At 40.0% G+C, this 6,000-nt stretch overlaps 1 protein-coding gene across 3 annotated transcripts in view; it reads left to right on the forward strand.

Annotated features, from left to right (window-relative positions):
* galnt7 (UDP-N-acetyl-alpha-D-galactosamine: polypeptide N-acetylgalactosaminyltransferase 7) overlaps window positions 1-6,000 on the forward strand; it is an 83,772-nt gene that overhangs the window by 11,091 nt on the left and 66,681 nt on the right. The window lies entirely within an intron of this gene.

A 6,000-nucleotide genomic window follows, 5' to 3' on the forward strand; every position in this document is an offset into this window, starting at 1 on the left:
CTCTAAATTAAGTCTTTGTTACTTAGAATTTGTTCCCCTAGAGTCCAAAAAACTCTAAATTAAGTCTGTGTTACTTAGAATATGTTCCCCATACTAAAGTGTTACCAAAAACATATAACTTTGTCTTAAATTTGAAAAAAAAAAAAAAAGTTTATTTTTCACTAAAGAAGGGTTCGGTAAATGCGCATATGAAACTGATGGAGTTTGGTACCTCCAACAAGGTTAAGAACCACTGCCCTAGTGTGTGATTGTGAGTGTGAATTTTGTCTGTCTATCTGTGTTGGCCCTGTGATGAGGTGGCAACTTGTCCAGGGTGTACCCCGCCTTCCGCCCGAATGCAGCTGGGATAGGCTCCAGCACCCCCTGCGACCCTGAAAGGGACAAGCGGTAGAAAATGAATGGATGGATGGATATGTGCGCAGAGAGGCCATATGCATGCAGATAGTGGTTTTCAGGCTCAAGAATCTTGGCACCTTTTGGGCGCCTTACAGATGTTTTGAAACCTATTGTGGTTTCTTTATGGTTCCATCTAGTGGTTTAGGATGGTCATGTTTATTGTATTTCAACCTGCATAGATTGATTCAGTATTTATGGGAAAAGCATTATAACAAGGGCTGTCAAATGATTGATTAAAAAAAAAAAATAGATTATTCCATCCATCCATCCATTTTCTACCGCTTGTCCCTTTAGGGGACGTGGGGGTGCTGGAGCCTATCTCAGCCGCATTATTCAGATTTTGGTATTTGGATTAACAATGATTAATGAAAAGTGATTAATTGCCTGCGTTATTGAAATTAGCTTAAGAATAAACCCCAACATTTGTACATAAATGCAATTTCATTGTCAGAATGTCATCCAGGAACATTTTTAAACATTTGACTCTGATGCATGTCATTTATTAGCACCAAAATTGCAAACAGATTTATCCAAATTTCTTTCAGACTGTATTTTGAAGTGAAATGTGCCAGTGAGCACACCAGTGGGAGTCTCCTCAATCATTTTTGCACTGACATATGCATTGATCTGTCCACTGAGCGCATAGCGGTTAAGGTAAAAGAGCTTGTACAGTCAAAATAAATTGCATGACTAATATAAGTGTGTACATGATTAACACAGTATTTTTTTTTAATTAATCACAAGAGGTAACTCGTTAATTTTGACAGCCCGAGTTTGAATATGCATTATATGATTACACCCATTTTAAAAATGCTTTGTAAAACTACCTTTTTGGAAGCTTTACTTCAATTTGACCCATCTGATATAATTTATAAAACTGTAATATAAATCTAGGAGTCATCATCGGCGGTCGCTCGAACGAGTATGACGATCCTCCTGGTAGGGGTGTATCCCTTTATGGAGGATGCCTGTGCGTGACTTTGTTTTACGTGGGGAGACTGGTGCACAGACAGTCACCACACGATCCTTGACAGAATCGGGTCAGCGTCCAGTGGCATGGAGTCCAAGACGACTGAGGACCCTTTTCTGCTGCAGCCTTCTGCCACCATTGCAGCCGTTGTGGTGGTTTTTAAATCTACCGTCTTCCGCCTGCTCCGCCGTTGAGGTCTTCACCGTATCCCTGGGTAGGGGGCAGTCAGGTACTAGGCCTTTGCCAAGGGCCACCTGGGGTAACAGTAGTAAAGGGGTTAACCTCCTACTGCCCCAAGACCCCCATAGAGGAGCCTCCACTGCCGGATGCACTTTAACGTCATGCCCAGGACACAAATCTAGTAGTAGGGTTGACAATATAGACAATATACAATATCTTGGATATAAATTTGGCTGACGATATAATTTTTTTTATACTATCTACATTCTAGTTGAGTCCTGCAAATTTGTCAGCAACAAGAACAAGTCCTCGCTAGCTCGCTCGCAGCTAATGTGCCTCCACAGTGTGAAGCTGCTGCTAAATCACTATTGGCACTCACTCTATGGCACTAAATAAACTACTTTATGTATTTTACAAGTATCATCACTGCAGAACGGTGAATAGCTAAACATCCTACACTACACACCGCTAAGTAGAGTTCTTAAATGTAAATCGGGGTGGGCAGATCGATTCAAATGTAAACAGGAAGTAACTATACCAACTTTACCAGGTCAGGTATCAGGTTTATACTACAGTGTTTATATCAAACTTTTTTATTGTCAAAAACGCTTGTTATTTTTGTTATTGTTTACACCAGTGGTGTCAAACGTACGGCCCGCGGGCCGGATCGTGCCTGCGAACAGGTTTCATCCGGCCCGCGGGATTATTTTGCCAAGTATAAAAATGAGCTGAAATTTTTAAATGAAAGAGTTCTAAATGTGTCCACTAGATGTTGCAATACCAATTCTTTGTATCTTTGTAGATGATGCTACATATGTAAAAAAATAAAATAAACCACACGATGTTAGTGCACCAGTGGAGGAAAATGAGCAAACTACATAAATAACTTCCTGTATTTGGATTTTGATATATTTGTTTTATCTTGATAGATTGAAAATTAATACCAATGAGTAGACTGACGAACATTATCACATCATTTATTCAGAAAATATAAATAACGACAAATAAAGGTAGAATACTGTTAACGGCAACATGTAATTTAAAAAAACAAAAAACAACAACATTATGATTTGTACATTTTCAGAATGTGCTTGTTCTAATTTTTAACAAAGACAACAATCTGAAGTTGTCTTTATTTTTAAGTTATCGTGCCGTGATTTTACCAGTCCGGCCCACTTGGGAGTAGATTTTTCTCCATGTGGCCCCCGATCTAAAATGAGTGTGACACCCCTGGTGTACACCCTCAGGAAATAAGTCCCTGGACATAGGAGAGCTTTAAGCGTAAAAACCAAATGATTTAAATCAGAACTTATCGTAGGAAATGATTCAAGCATTTATTTGATATCAGCATTTGTATCACCACTATTGCCCCTGTAACTATCTGGTATTGGATCGATCCCTAAATTTGTAGTATCACCAAAAACGAATATAAAGTGTCCAAAAATCAAATGAATATTTGCTTAATATCATTTTAACATGAAATAGATGTCTTAGTAACCTGATTTGAAATGGTTCTATTATCATTTAAATGTAAAAAAAATCAGTGATGCGCAAGCTACCTGGTAAATGTAAGCTAAGCCACAAGTTACTCTCGATTACCGTATTTTCCGCACTATAAGCCGCGCCTAAAAACCACAAATTTTCTCAAAAGCTGACAGTGCGGCTTATAACCCGGTGCGCCTTATATATGGATTAATATTAATATTCATTTTCATAAAGTTTAGGTCTCGCAACTACGGTAAACAGCCGCCATCTTTTTTCCCCGTAGAAGAGGAAGCGCTTCTTCTTCTATGGTAAGCAACCGCCAAGGTAAGCACCCGCCCCCATAGAAGAGGAAGCGCTTCTTCTTCTACTGTAAGCAACCACCCGCCACCGTAGAAGAAGAAGCCCCCGGATATTGCGTTTCATTTCATTTGTGTGTTTACATCTGTAAAGACCACAAAATGGCTCCTATTAAGAGACACGCGTACAACGCAGAATTCAAACTCAAGGCAATAAGTCACGCAGTAGAACACGGAAATAGAGCAGCAGCGAGAGAATTGAACATAAATGAATCAATGGTGCGTAGGTAGAGGAAGCAACAAGATGACCTGCGCCACTAAGACAGGGAGACAGCGCCGGAGGACATACGCCAACATCTGCCAGTGGATTGTAAATGCCTGGGCGGATATATCGGTCTCAACTGTGGTCCGAGCTTTCCGGAAGGCAGGATTCACGGAACTGCTGGACAACAACAGCGACATTGACTCTGATGACTTCGACGAGACGGAGCCGGCCATTTTGGATGCCGTATTCGCCCAACTTTTTAATTCAGACACTGAAGAAGAATTCAAGGGATTTATGGATGAGGAATAATTTCAGAAAGTGAGCTTTAAATCTTTATTTTGTGTGTTGTGTGACATTAACGTTCGAGCAACGTTGAGTTATTGATGTTACTATTGCTCTGCACTAATTTGAGTGTTACTATTTTTGTGATTGCACATTTGCACATTACATTTTGGGGGTGAACAGAGTTGTTAGAACGCTGGTTTGTAATATATTATTAAAGTTTGACTGACCTATCTGACTGTTTTTTTGACATTCCCTTTAGCGCAGCGTAGGCGCGGCTTATAACCCGGGGCGGCTTATAGGTGGACAAAGTTTTGAAATATGCCATTCATTGAAGGTGCGGCTAATAACCCGGGGCGGCTTATAGTGCGGAAAATACGGTAAATGTAGCTAAGCTACAGGGGAAGCTATCCCCGGAGAATTGTAGCAAGCTACACGGCAAAAGTAGCTTGCTACATTTAATGGCATTTAAATTTTTGGGCCCACATGTATATAATATTAATGTTAATGTAACCGAGAGTGTACAAATGGACCCAATAAGGGTCCAATACTATTAACTATCTGTTAATTAGCTGAGGACACCCTACAACTACCTCTAGGGGTCCCCAGACCCCATTGTATGTATTTATTTAGTTTACCTTTTCTTTGGCCCACCCCTGTAATGGTATTAATTGTCTCTACCTACAGTAAAAAAAGCAGCATCTATCTGTATATTGACAAAAATAATAATGACGTGTGTTATTTTGGAACAGTTGGTAATGGTTATGAGCAGTAAAACTTTTCAATATCTCAACTCACCTTAATGTGTGTTCCAAAATTTGTGTTCCACGTCTTAGATGTTTCGAGCAGTTCTTATTTTGATTTACAGAGTAAACAACTAAAAACTAAGGTTTTGGTCATTGTTTTCTGTAAACGCATACATTTGTCTAAATATTGCCAAGGACAGGCATTATTGTGGGTTTTCTGCTGCACGTCGTCTTCATCACTAAAAGAAAAATCCAATCCGTGGGGAGAATCCCTTTCCCTTTTTTAGGTATGTTTTATTTTTTCGAGTCGTCAGCTTGAAGCGTCCGTCTGTCTCCAACTCCCTCGTTGTCATGTGACATGAGTGCGTGATTGTTATGATTTTTGCTTCCTGGTTTCGATGACCCGCCTTATCTTGCCTTGGGCACTAATGCACCCCCATACCATCACAGATGCTGGCTTTTCAACTTTGCGTCGATAACAGTCTGGATGGTTCGCTACCCCTTTGGTCCGGGGATGACACGATGTCGAATATTTCCAAAAACAATTTGAAATGTGGACTCGTCAGACCACAGAACACTTTTCCACTTTGCATGAGTCCATCTTAGATGATCTCGGGCCCAGAGAAGCCGGCGGCGTTTCTGGATGTTGTTGATAAATGGCTTTCGCTTTGCATAGTAGAGCTTTAACTTGCACTTACAGATGTAGCGACCAACTGTATTTAGTGACAGTGGTTTTCTGAAGTGTTCCTGAGCCCATGTGGTGATATCCTTTAGAGATTGATGTCGGTTTTTGGTACAGTGCCGTCTGAGGGATCGAAGGTCACGGTCATTCAATGTTGGTTTCCGGCCATGCCGCTTACGTGGAGTGATTTCTCCAGATTCTCTGAACCTTTTGATGATATAATGGACCGTAGATGTTGAAATCCCTAAATTTCTTGCAATTGCACTTTGAGAAACGTTGTTCTTAAACTGTTTGACTATTTGCTCATTTTTTGGGATGCTGTTTTTATACACAATCATGGCACCCACCTGTTCCCAATTAGCCTGCACACCTGTGGGATGTTCCAAATAAGTGTTTGATGAGCATTCCTCGACTTTATCAGTATTTATTGCCAACACTTCTTTGTCACGTGTTGCTGGCATCAAATTCTAAAGTTAATGATTATTTGCAACAAAAAAAAATGTTTATCAGTTTGAACATCAAATATCTTGTCTTTGTAGCATATTCAACTGAATATGGGTTGAAAATGATTTGCAAATCATTGTATTCCGTTTATATTTACATCTAACACAATTTCCCAACTCATATGGAAACGGGGTTTGTATATTGTGATAAAGATTTTAGGCTATATCGCCCATCCAGTATCGTTGTTGAGCCTA

Source organism: Nerophis lumbriciformis, linkage group LG27 (genome assembly GCF_033978685.3).
Source record: "Nerophis lumbriciformis linkage group LG27, RoL_Nlum_v2.1, whole genome shotgun sequence".
In the NCBI taxonomy this organism is placed as follows: Eukaryota; Metazoa; Chordata; class Actinopteri; order Syngnathiformes; family Syngnathidae; genus Nerophis; species Nerophis lumbriciformis.